The sequence below is a fragment of the Hylobates moloch genome, unplaced genomic scaffold, assembly GCF_009828535.3.
Source record: "Hylobates moloch isolate HMO894 unplaced genomic scaffold, HMol_V3 SCAFFOLD_4, whole genome shotgun sequence".
Lineage (NCBI taxonomy): Eukaryota > Metazoa > Chordata > Mammalia > Primates > Hylobatidae > Hylobates > Hylobates moloch.
Genome location: NW_026652279.1, coordinates 21,943,467 through 21,961,347, shown reverse-complemented (window position 1 = coordinate 21,961,347; position 17,881 = coordinate 21,943,467). Strand labels below are relative to the sequence as shown.

Below are 17,881 nucleotides of genomic sequence, written 5' to 3'. Positions count from 1 at the left end.
GACAGCTTCAAAGTAATGTTAAGAACAACTATCACAAAAAACTTTGTGTTCTCAAGGGACCCATGGTATGAGAACACACCCAACTCACATAAGGCAGGGATTTTTTATTTTGAATACAGTGACATGGTCTGGATATAGACTTTTCTTAATAAAACTACCCATCAGAAAGCTGCACAAGAATATCAGTAAGTGGCTGGGTGCAGTGGCTCTCGTGAGCCTGTAATCCCAGTGCTTTGAGAGGTCGAGGTGGGAGGGCAGCTTGAAGCCAGGAGTGTGAGGCCTATCTGGGCAACGCAACGAGACCTCCTCTCTACAAAAAGATTTTTTAAAATGAGCCCGGGCATGGTGCACGCACCTGTAGTCCCAGTTACTCAGGAGGCTGATTCAGGAGGATCATTTGAGACCAGGAGTCCAAGGCTGCAGTGAGCTATGACCATGCCACTGCACTCCAGCCTGGGCAATACAGCAATATCCTGTCTCTAAAACAAAACAAAACAAAAAAAACCCCACAAGGCCGGGTGCGGTGGCTCATGCCTGTAATCCCAGCACTTTGCGAGGCCGGGGCGGGTGTATCACTTGAGACCAGGAGTTCGAGACCACCCTGGACAACATGGTGAAATCCTATCTCTACTAAAAATACAAAAATTAGCTGGGTGTGGTGGCGCACGTCTAATCCCAGCTACTCTGGAGGCTGAGGTGACAGAATTGCTTGAACCCGGGAGGCGGAAGCTGCAATGAGCAGAGATTGTGCCACTGCACTCCAGCCTGGGTGACAGCGAGACTTGGTCTCAAAAAAAAAAACAAAAAATGCCCCCACAAACCTGTTAACTGGGTTAAGTTAATGTAAGAAGTCTAAATATCAAAGTTCTAAGCATGCCCTGGCTTAGCCTCTAGAGCAGGTCACTGACCAGCAGGGTGGCCTTGGACACCGTCTTTCAAAGCCTGCTACTCAGCAGGACGATTGGGGCCCTGACCACAGCAGCAGCTTCATAGATAACGCTCATGATTACCACAGCGCTTGCAATAGTTGAGCTTTGGTGGAAGGAACTGCTGAAGTTCCTGACATGATGGGGCAGGGGGTCCGAGTCATTTGGATTTAGCCATAAAATGGGAAAATCTGGAGCAGTATCTTGTGATTTCCCACTTAAGACGCCCAAGGGGCCGTATTGATGCCCCTGACACCCACTTCCTTCCTTTTCTGGGGAAACGCCCCCTCCTCCACCGAAGCCGGCCGCAGCACGCCGCCTTCCCACTAGAGTTTGCGGCCTCGGCGGCCTCGACCACATCCCGCCCCCGGCCAAAACCCCACCACGCGCACGCGCACGCGGCGAAGCCGGCGCCCCGGGCTGGGCGGGGAAGTGCCCGCGCCAGCCGAGGGTCCCGCGCTCCCTCCAGGAGGCGGGGTACGGAGGGGGCGGGGCGATCTCGAGGCCCCGCCTTGCCCTTGGCGGCGCTGGGCCATGCGGAGGCCCACGTGAGTAGACTGCCCGCTGGCCCACGGGCCGGGGCGCGCAGGCGCACGGCGGGGCTGGGGCGAGGGCGGAGGTGGCAAAAGGGTGAAGGCGAGGGAGGGAGTGCCTGGGAACAGGCGCATACGCTTGGCGCGGTGCCTCGCAGCTGTCTGCGGGTGGGGCCGCCGCTTTCCCTTGCAGACGAAAGCTGCTGACGGGAAAACCACGCGGGAGGGGAACGTCTAGGCCCTGGCCCTTTCCCCTCAAAGGCCGCGGGAACCTAGGGCCGGGGAATCCTGGCAGAGGCTCTGGGCATTATTACGGATGGTCGTTGAGGGTCGCAAGGACCAGGCCTCGAGCTCCTCCTCGGCCTGCTACCAGCTGTGACCTTTGGAAAGTCACTTGGCTCGCGCCTCGGTTTTCCCTTTTCTTGAGGGCTTGGGGCCTGAGAGGCCAAGAAGAAGAGAGTTAATGTTGCAGTCACTACCTGCCTAGTGGGTATTTAGGTGCCCAGTCACGCCTTTGCTCTCGGAGCCGGTGCCTGGTGCAAGCACTGCGGTGGGTTCGTGCCCTAGCTTGGGGGCTGCAGGGCTGACTCGGCCGCACTGCCTATGCGAGCTTGGCCCCAATTTCCTCATCAGGGGCACAGAACTTCCTTCAAATGTAATGAAAAGAGGTGAAATCTGTGTCACCTTTAGTCCCTGGCTCATAGTGGGCTCGTAATCCGGCTACAGGCTTCAGGCCGCGCACAGGGCATGTAACTAGAGCTGATCCTTTCCTAGGAGGGGAAAGCAGACACCATGCCAGCCGGTTGTGCATGCCCGCCGAACAGAGGTCGATTTCCACTCTGTCGGCTGGCCAGGGAGAAGGAATGCAGTTATTCATTTATTAAGTACACTCCCATTGATCCCTGCCGTAGAAAAAGCTGCACAGTCTTACTTTGCAAATCTTTCTAGTTTAGTGTTTTAGAAAAGATAAAGGAAGCATTTCATTGATTATTTTTTCTAAATTTACGATTAGTCCTTTTCTAATGATCAAGAAGGAAACGTGACTGATCTGTATTTGTGGAGGTTATTAGTGTATTGGAATAACATGGGACAAAACAGTAATAGGAGAGCTGGCAAAACCAGATACTCTTCAGTTGTTAACTGTGTTGGAAGCTTGAAAAGTATTCATGTTCTGTGCTGTGTTACACTCTTTTTTTGGTCTCAAAAATACCCCTACCTCCATTGTCTCTAGGTGGTCCTTAAAAGCTGTTATTTTTTGTAGACGTTTATTTTGATCTTAATTTCACCTTTTCCTACCAGTAACCACTGTCAGATCCTATTGCTACAGGAGTTCAGAGAAAATCCATTTGTAATATTATTTAGAGGATAACCACGCCCTGACTTCTACAGAGTGTTGAGTAAATCAAACTACTGTTCTTTCTGGAAAAAACCTGCAGCTGAAACTGGGATTAGGGATAAAGAAACCCAGCTGGAGTTTGCCCTTAAGTGCCACTGATAGTTTCTGTTTCTGGTCTGTTTGTCACACAACATGTTTTGCCAGGATGTGACTAGCTTTTTGTGAGCCTTTCGTGACCTCACGCAGTATGCGATGTCATACATCTAAAATATGTACAAATAGCCGATTGATCCTGACCGCCTTGATTAACTGTCAGATGTTTGCTAAAGTCAGTGATTTGCCCACACATAGCTCCTTGTTGGAAAAGCAGCTATTTGACTGATGTTATGTATGAATTATAATTTACAAATAAATTATTGAAAGCATATGAGGTCCAGTCAGATGAGATCCACAGGGGAAAAATACACATATGAGGGAATCCAGGGTTTGACTTTTCCATTTAACCAGTTTTTCATTTTGATATTTTAAACAGTTGCAGAGTTTAGCTACTAATGGTCCAGATTTTTGAAACTGGCATAAACGAGTTAGTTGTCCTTGGTCTTACTATTTCAATTCGACATACATTATTTAACGTAGGATAACTAACTACAGCGATCATAATAAATTTATTGCGATTGTACCATTTATATTTACTATTTAAATATACCATTTATATTCATGATTTCATTTTACAGTTGACCCTTGAACAACATGGGTTTGAACTACGCAGGTCCACTTATAGGTGGATTTTTTTCAATAATTTGAAAAAAAATTCAAAAAATTATTTCTAATAATTGAAATAATTTTTTCAAAGTGTAAGAAAAATTTTTGGACATTTGTGACAATTTGAAAAAACAGATGAGCCAAGTAGCCTAGAAATACTGAAAAAATTAAGAGAAACTTAGGTATATCATGAATGCAGAACATATGTGTAGATACTAGTCTATTTTTATCATTTACTGTAAAATATACACAAATCTATTATAAAAATGTAAAACTTATTAAAACATGCGTACAAACAGACTACATGGTACCATTTGTAGTTGAGAGAAATATAAACAACAAAGATGCACTATTAAATCGTAACTGCATGAAACTAACTGTAGTACATACTGTATTGTAATTTTGTAGCCACCTCCTGCTGCTATTGCCATGAGCTCAAGTGTTGTGCATATCCACTTAAAATGTCATGTGATGCTAATCATCTCTGCAGGAGCCGTCAATCTCTCCAGAAAATTGTGTATCACAGTAAAAAGTGATCTTTTGAGGTTCTCATGTATTTTTCATTGTGTTTAGTGCAATACTGTGTTTAGTGCAATACTTTCATTGTGTTCAGTGCAATACCTTGCATAACACCATGGGACCCATGCAATGCTGGAAGCGCTCCCAAGAAGCAGAGAAAACTCATGACATTAGAAGAAAAAGTTGAATTGCTTGATATGTATGGAGGTCTGCAGCTGCAGCTGCCCGCCATTTCAGACACAATTCATCTTGTAAACTTACGGGGTAGATACATACCCATAAATGTATTTTCCTTATGATTTTTCTCAATCACATTTTTTCTCTCACTTACTTTATTGTAAGAATACTGTGTGTAATACATATAACATACAAACTATATGTTAATCACCTGTTCATGTTATTGGTAAGGCTTCCAGTCAACAGTAGGCTGTTAGTAGTTAAGTTTTTGGCAGAGTCAAACGTTAAACTTGGATTTTCGACTGCACAGTGGGCTGGCACCCCAACCCCTGCATCGTTCAAAGGCCAACTGTACTCTTTTGGATAATGGGGAATAAGACAATGTTTCTTATATGCTCTTCCACCTCTGGAAATTTATAGCATTGTTTTTACTTTTTTTTTTTTTTTTTAAGAAAAAAGAATCTTCCTGAAAAGTTATGCCTTTTAATTGTGGGATACATCCTGGCTATTTATAATATTTCATTGAGAAATTTTTGTTTCCTCTAATATTTTTGTTGTTTTTTGTTTCAAGTGAAATAACTAAATGTGACAATGTTAGTGTGGACTTAAAACAGATCCTTTGTTTGACAAAGGGATCAATAATTTTATTTTAATGCACAGCAACTATTTGAGAATCTTTAAATAAAATTGATATTGGATGATGAGGATTTTAAAACAAGGGTTTTAGACTTAAGAAAAAGAAAGGTTATTTGTATTTATCCTGTCCTTTATTAAAATAAATTTGAAAATGTAGAAAATTAGTAGTAGTGGAAAACACTGATGGATAAAAATAAGCCATTATACTTTGGCCACCGTGGATTAGTTAAGGATACATATATGTATATGTTGAGTATCATTGTTTGATTTACAAAATGCTTTCACTTCATCTCCTATAATCTGTTTCTCCTATATCACTTTGGTATAGGTATTGGTTAATCCCTTTAAGAAATGAAGAAAAACCTTCAGAGAGGCTGAAAGGAATTGCCCAAGGTCGTCTGAGTCCAAGTCCTGTAATGCCTTACACAGTAATAAGAATGTCAACATGTTGGGCAATGAATATTTTTGACTGAAACCATAGTCAATGTGGTGCACTGACAGTCAATACACCCAAATTACACTATGCCATTGACTGCTTTGTTCTGGTTTGTGCCTGTTTCTAAGTAATAAGGATTACTGAATTTAACAATAGTGGGAACCGGTGATGAATGAAATGAACAAGTAAAGCAGCCCTAGCTCTCATGGAGGTTGCAATCTAGAAAGAGATACAGGGAGAAAAATAATTTCAATGTGTTAAGTGCTAAAAGATAAAGAGCACATGATCTAGATTAGGGTATTATGTAAAGCTTCTCAGGAGAAAGGATACCTTAACTAAAACCTGGAGGATAAGTAAAAGTTAGTTAAGTGAACACAGGAGGAGGTGGATGTTCTAAATAAAGGAATAGCAAGTGAAAAGACATGATGCAAAAGACAGCATCTGTTGTTCCAGGACTTGGGAAGTACAGTGTTAATTATTATAGATTTACATGTGTGTGTTGGGGCAGTGGCTTCAGTGAAGGAGGGAGTGATGAGAGAGGATAGATAAGAAGAAGGAGCCAAAGGACTTTGTGAGTAGAAGTTCTGGGGAGTAGGGTACAAGAATGCTGGGAGCTGGCGGGGCGCGGTGGCTCACGCTTGTAATCCCAGCACTTTGGGAGGCCAAGGCGGGCGGATCACGAGGTCAGGAGATCGAGACCACGGTGAAACCCCGTCTCTACTAAAAATACAAAAAATTAGCTGGGCATGGTGGCGGGCGTCTGTAGTCCCAGCTACTCGGAGAGGCTGAGGCAGGAGAATGGCGTGAACCCGGGAGGCGGAGCTTGCAGTGAGCCGAGATTGCGCCACTGCACTCCAGCCTGGCCGACAGAGCGAGACTCCGTCTCAAAAAAAAAAAAAAAAAAAAAAAAGTGCTGGGAGCTTCAAAACTGCAAGTAGGAGGAACAACCATTAAGAGACTTTTGTAGAAGTCCAGGTAAGAAATGATGGTTGCTGAAAAGGCTAGTAACATTGCAGATAAGATGGGGAATGAAAAAGTAAGATATTTGAAAAAATATATAGGAGTAGAATTAATGGGGGTTTGATGATTAGTTGGATGGAGGGAGAACAGAAGGTGGTTCCTGAATTTCTGACTTGGCAATTGGCAGGATAGTACTACTATTCACTGAGAGGAGAGACATAAAACGGGTATAAATTTGAAAGGAAGAATGTACAGGGGATGGTAACAAATTGAGTTTTAGACATGTTAAGTAAGAGGTACCTGTGAAACATCAAAGATATTAAGTAGGCTTTTGGCTTAGTGGGTTTGACAGTGACTTGGGAGATTTTAGTTGTAGACAGATATTGGGAGTTATTGGGTGTATAATACTTGCTTCTGTCTCATTAGGATTGGGAGAGTAGAAATATCAAGTATACTTTTAAGTTATTTTTGAATAAAGGTATTATGTTTAATTTGCATGACAAATCTATAAGAAATCTCTAGGACAGGGAAACATTATTGAACATAGAAGTGGCTAGTGGCTTGAAGGGTTGCCTAATATATAAAGACATCCAAATTTTTAAAAGGTGGAGTAGGTAGAGAGAAATTTTAACTTGTTTTTTAAAATATGGCAAGAATTGTCAGATTGGGTTAAAAAATCAAGACCCAACTCTATATGCTATCTGCAAGAAACCCACCTCAAATATAAAGACATAGATATTACAAGTAAAAGGATGGAGAAAAATATGCCATGCAAAGCACTAATCAAAAGAAAGATGAAGTGGCTATATTAGACAAAGTAGACTTTAGAATAAAGAATGTTACTAGGAAAAAAGAAGGACATTACATAATGAATAAGAGAGAAATTCATGAAGAATGCACAACAAGCATAGATATGAATGGACCTAACACAAAAAATTGAAAGAACCAAAGGTGAAATAGACAAACAATTTTAGTTGGAGATGTCAGTGCTCCTGCTTCAGTAATCCATAGAACTAGTAATCAGAAAATCAGTAGGGATATAGAAGACCTGAACAGCCCTATCAACCAATTTGATTCAATTAAGTTTTAGAGAACATGCCAACAACAGCAGAATACCATCCTTTCAAATGTATGTGGGAAATTCACCAAGTTGGATGATATTCTGAGACATAAAACCTTAACAAATGTAAAGAATTGAAATAATATAAAATATGTTCTCTAATCACAACAGAATTAAACTAGAAATTGATAATATCTGCATAATTCTCAAGTATTTGGAAATTAGACAACACACTTTTAAATAACTTGTCAGTCAAAGAGGAAGGCATAAGGAAATTAAAAACTATTTTGAACGGACTGGCAATAAAAATATAATACATCAAAATGTATGAAACTAAGCTAAAGCAGTGCTTAAAAGGTAATACATAGCATTACATGCTTATATTATAAAACAAAAGACCTCCAATCAATGATGTAAGTCTTCACCTTAAAAAGTTTAAAAATAGAAGAGGGAATTAAATCCCAAACAAGCAGAAACTAGAAAATAATAAAGAGCAGAAACGAAATTTTAAAAAAGATTCTAAAACCAAAAGCTGGTATTTGAAAGACAAAATTAATAAACCTCTAGCCAGACTTATCGGAAGGAAAAGTGGAGAAGACATAAGTTTTAATATCAAGAATGAAAAAGGTGCTATCACTATAGATGCTACAGACATTAAAATGATAAGAGAATATCATAAACAATTTTATGTCAATAAATTTGATAAATGGACACATTTCTTGACAGACACTCAAAGCTTACCTAAGAGGTACTAGGCAATGTAAAAACTTTCCCACAGGAAAAATCTGATCGCTTCATTGGCAGATCCTACAATATTTAAGGAAGAAGTAATACCATTTTCATACAGACTTTTTCAGACGTAGAAAAAGGAAGGAAAGCTGGGCATTGTGGCTCATGCCTGTAATTCCAGCCTTTTGAGATCCCAAGGCAGGAGGATCACTTGAGCTCTGGAGTTTGAGACCAGCCTGGGCAATATATCGTGAGACTTCATCTCTACTAAAAATAAAAGAAAAAATAGCCAGGTGTGGTGGTGCATGCTTGTAGTCCCAGCTACTCAGCAGGCTGAGGCAGGAAGATCACTTGAGCCCAGGAGACAGAGGCTGCAGCAAGCTATGATTGTACACTGCACTCTGGCCTGGGTGGCAGAGTGAGACCCTGTCTTGGAAAAACAGAAGGAAAAGGAGAGAAAACTTTTCAATTTTATGTGGCCCGCATTACCTGATATCAAAGCCAGGCAAAGAATTTATAAGAAAACTACAAGGCAGTATCCCTCATGAATATAGACATAAAAATGTTAAACAAAATATTAGCAAATAAAATCTAGTATATAAAAAGAGTAGAAAATACATCCTGACCAAATGAGCCTTACTGCAAGAATGCAAAGTTGGTTCAGTATTCATAAATCAATCAATGCAATTTACCATTTCAACAGACTAAAGAAGAAAAAAGGCATATGATTATCTCAGTAGATACAGAAAAAGCATTTTACAAAAATCTGTCATTCATTCCTGATAAAACTTTCAGAAAACAAGGAATAGAAGGAAATTTCCTCCACCTGGTAAAGGGGATTTATGAAAACACCTAACATCATACTTCATAAAGAAAGATAAAATGCTTTCCGCCTAAGATAAGAACAAAGCAAGAATGTTGGCATTCCCCACTCCTATTCAATATTGTCCAGGAGATCCTAGCTAGTGTAATAAGGCAAGAAAAAGAAATAGGCATACAGATTGGAAAGGAAGAAATAAAAATTCCTTCATTTGTAGATACCGTGATTGTCTATGAAGAAAATCCAAATAATTTACAAAAAGCTACTGGATCTAGCTGGGTGTGGTGGCTCACACCTGTAATCCCAGCACTTTGGGAGTCCAAGGCAGGCAGATCGCAAGGTCAGGAGATCAAGACCATCCTGGCTAACATGGTGAAACCTGTCTGTAATAAAAATACAAAAAATTAGCTGGGCTTGGTGGTGGGCACCTGTAGTCCCAGCTACTCCAGAGGCTGAGGCAGGAGAATGGCGTGAACCCAGGAGGCGGAGCTTATAGTGAGCCGAGATTGTGCCACTGCACTCCAGCCTGGGTGACAGAGTGAGACTCTTTTTTTTTTTTTTTTTTTTTTTTGTGAGACAATCTACTGGATCTAGTAGGTGAGTTTTGCAAGCCCACAGGATGCAAGGTCAGTATATGAAAATGAACTATACTTTTTTATACTAACAGCAAATATTTTGAATGTGAAAACTTTTTAGAGTGTATTTACAATAGCATCCAATTTACAAATACCTAGGAATAAATCTAACAGAACATGTATAAGATTTGCGTGCCAAAAACTGACATACATTATGAGAGAAATCAAGACCTAAACTAGTGGTAAAATGTACTGAATTCATGGATTAGGATTCTCAATATTGTCAAAATGCCAGTCTTCCCAAATTGACAGATACAACGCAATTGCAGTCACAATCTCAGCGGTCTTCTTTGTGGAAATTGACAGGCTATTTCTAAAATTTATATAGAGAAGTAAAGAACCTAGAATAGCCAAAACAATTTTGACAAAGAAAACGTTGGATCATCCACACTACCTGATTTCAAGACTTGCTATAAAGTTACAAAAATCAAGACAAAATGATTTTTAAAATTTTATGGTTAAAAAAGTGAGCTCTACCCTCTTAACAAATTTTTAAGTGTACAGTATTGTTAACTATGAGCACAAAGTTGTACAGCAGATCTCTACAATTTTTCATCTTGTGTGACTGAAACTATACACCCACTGAATAGCAACTCCCCTTTTCCCCTACCTGCAGCCCTTGGCAACCACTATTCTACTTTCTGCTTCCATGAGTTTATTTTGTGTAATTCCTGTACGAAGAATCATGCAATATTTGTCCTTCTGTGACTAGCTTATTTCACTTAGTATAGTGTCCTCAAGGTTCATCCATGTTGTAGCATGTGACAGGATTTTCTTCCTTTTTAGGCTGAATAATATTCCATTATATACACACATCACCGTTTCTTTATTCATCCACCAGTGGACATTAAGGTTGTTTCTACCTCTTGGCTGTTGTGAACAATGCTACAGTTAACATGGGAATGCAGATATCTTATTTTAATTCTTTTAGATAAATACCCAGAAATGAGATTGCTAGATCATATGGTAGCTCTATTTTTAATTTTTAAGGAAAATTATGCTCTGCTCCATAGCAGCTGTATCATTTTACATTTCCACCAACAGGGCACAGGCGCTCTCATTTCTCTACATCCCCACCATCCCTTGTTATATCCTGGGTTTTGTTATCGTTGTTGTTGCTTTCAAATAATAGCCATCCTAACAGGTGTGAGGTGATATCTCATGTGGTTTTGATTTGTATTTCCATGATGATTAGCAATGCTGAGCATCTTTTCATATACCTGTTGGCCATTTGTATGAATTCTTTGGAAAAATGTCTATTCAAGTCTTTTGCCCATTAAAATTTTTTTTTGAGTTTTTATTTTTTGAGACAGGGTCTTGTTCTGTCGCCCAGCCTGTTGTGCAGTGGCACAATCACAGCTCACTGCAGCCTTGACCTCCTGGGCTCAAGTGATCCTCCCATGTCAGCCTCCCAAGTAGCTGGGACTACAGGTGCGTGCTCCTGCGCCTGACTAATTTTTGTATTTTTTTTGTAGAGACTGAGTTTTGCTGTGTTGCCCAGGCTAGTCTGGAACTCCTGGGCTCAAGTAATCCTACTGCTTTGGCCTCCCAGAGTGCTGGGATTGTCAGCATGAACCACTGCGCCTGCTTTTGCTCATTTTAAAATTATGTTATTTTTGTTTGGTTGGTTCTTTTGCTATTGAATTATAAGAGCTCCTTATATATTTTTAATATTAATCTCTTATCAGATTTTTTGGTTTACAAATATTTTCTCCCATTCTGTAGGTTGCCTTTTCACTGTGTTGATTATTTTCTTCGGTGTACAGAGGTTTGATGCAGTACCACTTGTCTATTTTTGCATTCGTTGTCTATGTTTTTGGTGTCATATTCAATAAGTCATTGCCGTGACCAATGCCATGAAGGTTTCCTGTATTCTAGAAGTTTTATAGTTTTAGGTATTACATTTACGTCTTTAATCCATTTTGCGTTGGTTTTTTCTTTTCTTTTTTTCTTTTTTCTTTTTTTTGAGACAGGGTCTCACTCTGTCATCCAGGCTAGGATACAGTGGTGCAGTCATAGCCCACTGCAACCTCAAACTCCCTTGCTCAATATTTATTTATTTTTTTTGCAGAGATGGAGTCTTGCTATATTGCCCAGGCTGGTGAGCTGATTTTTGTGTGTGGTACAAGATAAGCGCCCAATTTTATTCTTCTGCATGTGACTATCCAGTTTTCCCAATACCATTTGTTAAAGAGACTGTCCTTTCCCCATTGTTTATTCTTGTCACTCTTTTTAAATATCAGTTGACTATATGTTCAGTTGATGAAGGGATAGACATATAGGTCCATGGAACAGCATAGAGTCCAGAAATAGACCCACACCAACATGGTCAATTGATATTTTTGACTAAGGTGCCAATTAACTCATTGGAGAAAGGATAGTCTTTACACAGAGTGGTGCTGGAGGAATTAGGTGTCCATATTTTTTTTTAAAAAATAACCTTGACACATACCTTGTACATCTATAAAAATTAAGTAAAAATGTATCATAGACCAAAATGTAAAACCTAAAACTATAACACTGCTAGAACTTCCTGGCCCATTATGGTGGCCACATGTGGCTATTTAAACTAACTAAAACAAAATAAAATTTAAAAATTCAGCTCCTCAGTTGTTGCAGCAACATATCAAGTTCTCAGAAGTCACATCTGGCTAGCTATACCCAGTGTATTGGTGAGCACAGATTATAGAACATTTCTGCCATAACAGAAAGTTATATTGTACAATGCTGTTCTAGGAGAAAACAGGAGAAAATCTTTGGAATCTTAGGCAAAGATTTCTTAGGAGGCAATATGAACCATAGAAGCAAAATAATTGATAAATTGAGTTTCATCAAAATTAAAACCTTCATTCTTCAAAAAGCTCTGCTGGCCAGGTGTGGTGGCTCATACCTATAATCCCAGCACTTTGGGAGGCCAAGGTGGGAGGATTGCTTGAGCCCAAGAGTTTGAGATCAGCCTGGGCAACACAGGGAGACTCATCTAAAAAAAAAACAAAAAACAAAAACAAAACAAACAAAAACAACCTTTGCTAAGAAAATGACAAGCCACAGACGAAAAAAAAATTGCAAAACATATATTTAGTACAGAACTGGCAACCAGAATATAAAAAGCATAAGTTTCAAAATTTAAAATTTAATAACATAATCATAGTCTGAGAAGTCCTGAACATTTTAATAACAAAAGAAAATAAAAAGTGGGCAAAAAAATTTGTACAGACACTTCATCAAAGAAATACGGATGGCATATCATTTAATGTTTCTAATCTTTTTTCTTTTTTTGGCTGTATTACGTTGGTAACTTACAACTTTTCTAACCTTATACAGGTATGCTCCATTTTTAAAAAATCAATAAAGATTATCTGGTTGAGAAGTTTATGATCTACTTTTATTTTCTTTGTGCCTCACTGGATCTTAATTTTAAAGTGCAAATCCTAGCAAATAAAACCTGAGGAAGAAAGTCTCTAATCGGGGGTGTGTATGTGTGTGTGTCTAAAAAAGCAAACATCTGTTTTAGTTGTTTCTGGTTGTCCAAGAATAGCAATAGTGAATGTAAAAGGAAGCAACAGGCTCTTGGGCAATCATTTATAGCTTTATCAGTGTATACGATCATGTTAATAAACTGGCTTGTTCAGCCTATTTGGACCATGAGAAAATGTGACCTTCCTAATTGTATTCAAATCTATCAGAGTTGAAAAGAAATATGTGATTTGTTTTTCTTTAACCTGTCTAGATTTCGCCTAAGCAAATGTGGTAGGCAGAATAGCGGCCCCCTTAAAGATATTCATGTCCTAATCCCCAAACCCTGTGAATATGTTGCCTTACATGGCGAAAGGGAGATTGAAGACGTGATTAAGGATTTTGAGATGGGGAGATTTCCTGGATTATGCAGGTTGGACCAATGGAATCACAAGTGTCCTAATAAATGAAAGAGGAAGGCAGGAGAGTCAGAGTCAGAATGATGCAATGTGTAAATGGCTCAACTGGCCATTCCTCTCTTTGAAGATGGGGTCAGGCCACAAGCCAAGGAATGGAGGCAGCTTCTTGAACCTGAAAAAGGCAAGAAAACGGATTCTCCCCTAGTGCCTTCAGAAGGAACGTGGACAAGCAGAACTGTAAGATAGTAAATTTGTGGTGTTTTAAGCTTTTAAGTTTTTGGTAATTTGTTACAGCAACAGTGGGAAACTAGTGCAGCATACCTACAGGACTGTTCCATTTGGAAGTTCTAAAACACAGGCAACTGATTATTTTTATTTAAATCAGGAGCACAAATCATTTTAAGTTTCACTGCCAGTGCTACCTTGCTCTCTAGTGAGCAGGTTTTTGACCCTTGCCCTCCTGCCCAACTCTGTGAAATACTTAGTTCAAAAAGTGTGCACACTGAATGTGCTAAAAAGGGTAAAGGTACCGTGAGTCAACCCAAACATTAGCAGTCCGGGGTATGTGGGCTGTGGGCCACCTGCACACAATCGCCATTGTATGTTTGCACCACCATTTGTTTATTCATTTACTAGTTGATGGACATTTGGTTTGTTTCCAGTTTGAGGTGATATTGATAAAGCTGTTTATAATTTGCATATAGGTTTTTGTATAGACATATATTTTCATTTCTTTTGGATTAATACTTGGTAGTAGGATTTCTGGATTTTTTAGTAGGTGTGTTTATTTTATTTTTTTTTAACTTCAATTGTTTTTCAAAGTGGTTGTACTGTACTCTACCCATAATTATGAGAATTTACATTAGTCCATTCTCACATTGCCATAAAAAAATGCCTGAGACTGGGTAATTTATAGAAAAAAAGGTTTAATTGGCTCACAGTTCTGCAGTCTGTACAGGAAGCATGGTGTCATCTGCTCTGCTTCTGGGCCTGGAAGCCTCAGGAAGGTTAGTCATGGCGGAGGGAAAACAGTGGGCCAGCACTTCAAATGGCTGGAGTTGAAGGAAGAGAGGGTGCAGGAGGTGCTACACACTTTTAAACAACCAGATCTCATGAGAACTCACTCACTCTACAGTATCAAGGAGGGATGGTGCTAAACCCTTCATGAGAACTCTGCCCCCATGATCCAGTCACCTCCCACCAGGCCCCACTTTCAACAATAGGGATTACAGTTCTACATGAGATTTAGGTGGAGACACAGATCTGAAGCATGACAGAGTTTCAGTTTAAAATACTATAGAATGGTACAAAAAGAGTTATTAAAGACTTCCATCCACCCCCAAGTCCTTTGGCCCATTATGAAATTTCTAGTATTAGCAGAAATACTAAAATTTGTTAAGTCTGGTTGGGAGACTAACTCAAGTGATTTACATATGGTGTATGTATTAATGAACCATAATTATTTGTTATTGAAAATGGCCATAATTTCTTTAGGCTACTAAAATATGCTCTGTCTCTTCAGGTATAATGAGAACTGCCATAATACTACCTGGATTGTTGAGGGATTATCTTTTAGCATTGTTAGATAAGGGAGTCGGGTGGAGAGAGGAGTATGAAAGTATATGTGGGTCTGAATTTACACATTCATAGAGACCATGCTAAATCACAGCTTTGTTATAAGAATTGAAAGAAGGAGGAGGAGAGAGATTGGGATCCCCTCCCTGGTTAGAGGGAGCAAATTGGAGAATGTTGTGAACCAGGGTTACTGGAGCCAGAGGCGTTGTGATTAATGGTTAGTTTATAGGATTGAATGGTCAGTTAGCAGCAAAAAGAGTAGTGACTGCCTGATGTTCAGTTCTATATGCACCTTCTTTTTGGGCCACTGCTAGATATTCCTTCCTTAATGAAAGACTCCTCCTTGCCCTTGGCTCCAAAACGAGCAGATGAAGTGAAGTTTCAAAAATAATCTTTTTTTACCCCTCAAAGGCATTGATCATCTTTGTTTGGGAGGAATTGTGCTAGGTACTAACAATACAGAAATGAACTAGTTGCAGCTTTTGCCTTTAAGAACTCTGACTTTTCTTTGCGTCTCTTAGAACTCTGATACCTTACACATCTCCCTCAGGCAAGGTGGGCAGGTAGAGGTGCAGACACAGGAACATAGCTGGATGGCACCTCACATAGTGAAGCACTGGGATACTGAGGAATATACATGAGGTCAGATGATCTGGCTTTGAATCCCAGGTCTGGTGTTCTGGTTTGGTCAAATCACTTCAGCTTTCTTTTTTTTTTTTTTTGAGATGGAGTTTCGCTCTTGTTGCCCAGGCTGGAGTGCAATGGCATGATCTCGGCTCACTGTAACCTCCGCCCCCTGGGTTCAAGCGATTCTCCTGCCTCAGCCTCCCGAGTAGCTGGGATTACAGGCATGTAATCCTGTAATCCTGGCTAATTTTGTATTTTTAGTAGAGACAGGGTTTCTCCATGTTGGTCAGGCTGGTCTCGAACTCCTAACCTCAGGTGATCCACCCGCCTCGGCCTCCCAAAGTGCTGGGATTATAGGCGTAAGCCACTGCGCCTGGCCCAAATCACTTCAACTTTCTAAAGACATTTCTTGTTCCGTAAAATAGGGATGTATCAGAAAAAATGCTATTTTAGCAGCCAGTTTGCCCTGTAAGTGGAAGCTAAGGATGACAGAATTATAGCCTTTTTTTTTCTTTTTTTCTTTTTTTTTTTTTTTTTTTTTTAGGCCAAGGTAAAGGCCTAATCTAGAGAGGAATGACTGAGAACTGAGGGCTAAAATTGCTCTGCATAGTAAAGAAACAAGAATTTTTGGTTTTCACTTGAGGCTGGAAGGAAGGTTTTTTTTTGCTGTTGTTTTGTTTTGCTTTTGTTTGTTTAGGCAAGTGGGAAAGAAAAAGTAGACGCTTGCCTGCCAACAGGCTGAGAAGAGAAGTTGCTCCTCCCGTGAGTGAAAAGGAAGAGGGAGCTTTAATGGCTGATTCTCAATTTTAAATTGTTTCCTATTCCTTATTGTAATCTTCTTCCACTAAAGATCTGTTCTTCACAAAGCCCAGATGATAGTGGTGCTTTGGGGACAGGAAGGAGAGAGAGAGCTGTGTCCACACTAGTGAAATAAAGAGAGGGGAGATGATGAGAAGGAACAGATAATTGGGTTGGAATCAGGATTTAGGATGAAACAGTGACAAGGGATCATGAAGAAGGTGTAAACACCCTCCTTAGAATGGTTACTTACTGAACTTGGGTCTGCCCACCCAGAGCAGCAAAGCCACACACTGACATCGGGATTGCAGGGAGAGAAAGTGAGGCATTTATTGCAGGGCACCAAGCAAGGAGGATCAGGGAGCTCATGCTTAAGACCTGAACTCCCAGATGGCTTACACAGGTAAGGGTTTTTAAAGGCAGCTTGGCAGAGGTTACAGGCAAAGTCATAAATCAATACATGAGGCTACATATTGGTTTAAACCTAAAAAGGTGGGATATCTCAAAGTGGAGTAGGAGTGGAAGGGTACAGCCCACAGATCATAGGTGGATTCAGAGATATTTTCTAATGTGCAATTGTTTAAGGAGGTGAAGCTTTGTAGAAAAATTTGAGGTCAGCAGAAAAGAATGTTAGCTCTGGCCTGTGGGCAATAACTTCCTCCAGGCCCTTCAAGAAGAAATTTAGAACAAAGAAGAGTGGTCAGAGTTCCGTCCTCAGTTCCCCCTTATCTGAGGTTTACCTGCCAGCTGACAGCATTTTTCCTTTGGTAGTGGTCTGGGTTTTTGAAAAACAACTCAAGGACATATGTTAAGATACTATCTATAGTTTCTTTAGGGAACCAAACATCTCATGACTTCCTTGGCTATTGTTTTAAGCTACTATTATTTTATTTTATTATTTTTGAGACAGTGTCTCACTCTGTTGCTCAGGTTGGAGTGCAGTGGTGTAATCTTGGCTCACTGCAGCTTCGACCTCCCTGGCCTCAGGAGATCCTCCTACTTTCAGCCTCCTGAGTAGCTGGGACTACGGGTGTGTGCCACCATGCCTGGCTAATTTTTGTATTTTTTGTAGAGATGGGGTTTTGCCATGTTGCCCAGGCTGGTCTTGAACTCCTGGGCTCAAGCAGTCTACCTGCCTCAGCCTCCCAAATCATGAGCCACTGCACTGAGCCTGCTATTATATTACTTTATTGCTTAATAAGTTGCTTATTTGCTTCTCAGGGCTAGCTAGGTGCCTGGAATTGCCCTTGAAGGAATTCAAGATTTTCCTTTATTTTCATGCTTGGGTTGCGGAGGGGCTCACGGGCCCCCAAGGTAGGGTCTCTGCTCCTTCTCAGGATCCTTCTCAGAAAGAAATTATTAAGGAGACTCTGGGTCTTCTATAGGTAGTGAGATGTGGTGTAGAATTTGTATTTGAATGTTAAAGATAGTGCAACTTGGGACCATTCAGACATCAGGGATAATATCTACTTGACAA

General features: G+C 40.2%; 1 long non-coding RNA gene across 2 annotated transcripts in view; it reads left to right on the top strand.

Annotated features, from left to right (window-relative positions):
• Positions 1-1,357: 1,357 nt before the first annotated feature.
• LOC116466682 (uncharacterized) overlaps positions 1,358-17,881 on the top strand; it is a 54,839-nt gene continuing 38,315 nt past the window's right edge. For both annotated transcript variants that reach the window (XR_009213051.1, XR_004247631.2), the window contains exon 1: positions 1,358-1,474. This is a non-coding gene — a long non-coding RNA (uncharacterized LOC116466682). The remainder of the gene's footprint in view (positions 1,475-17,881) is intronic.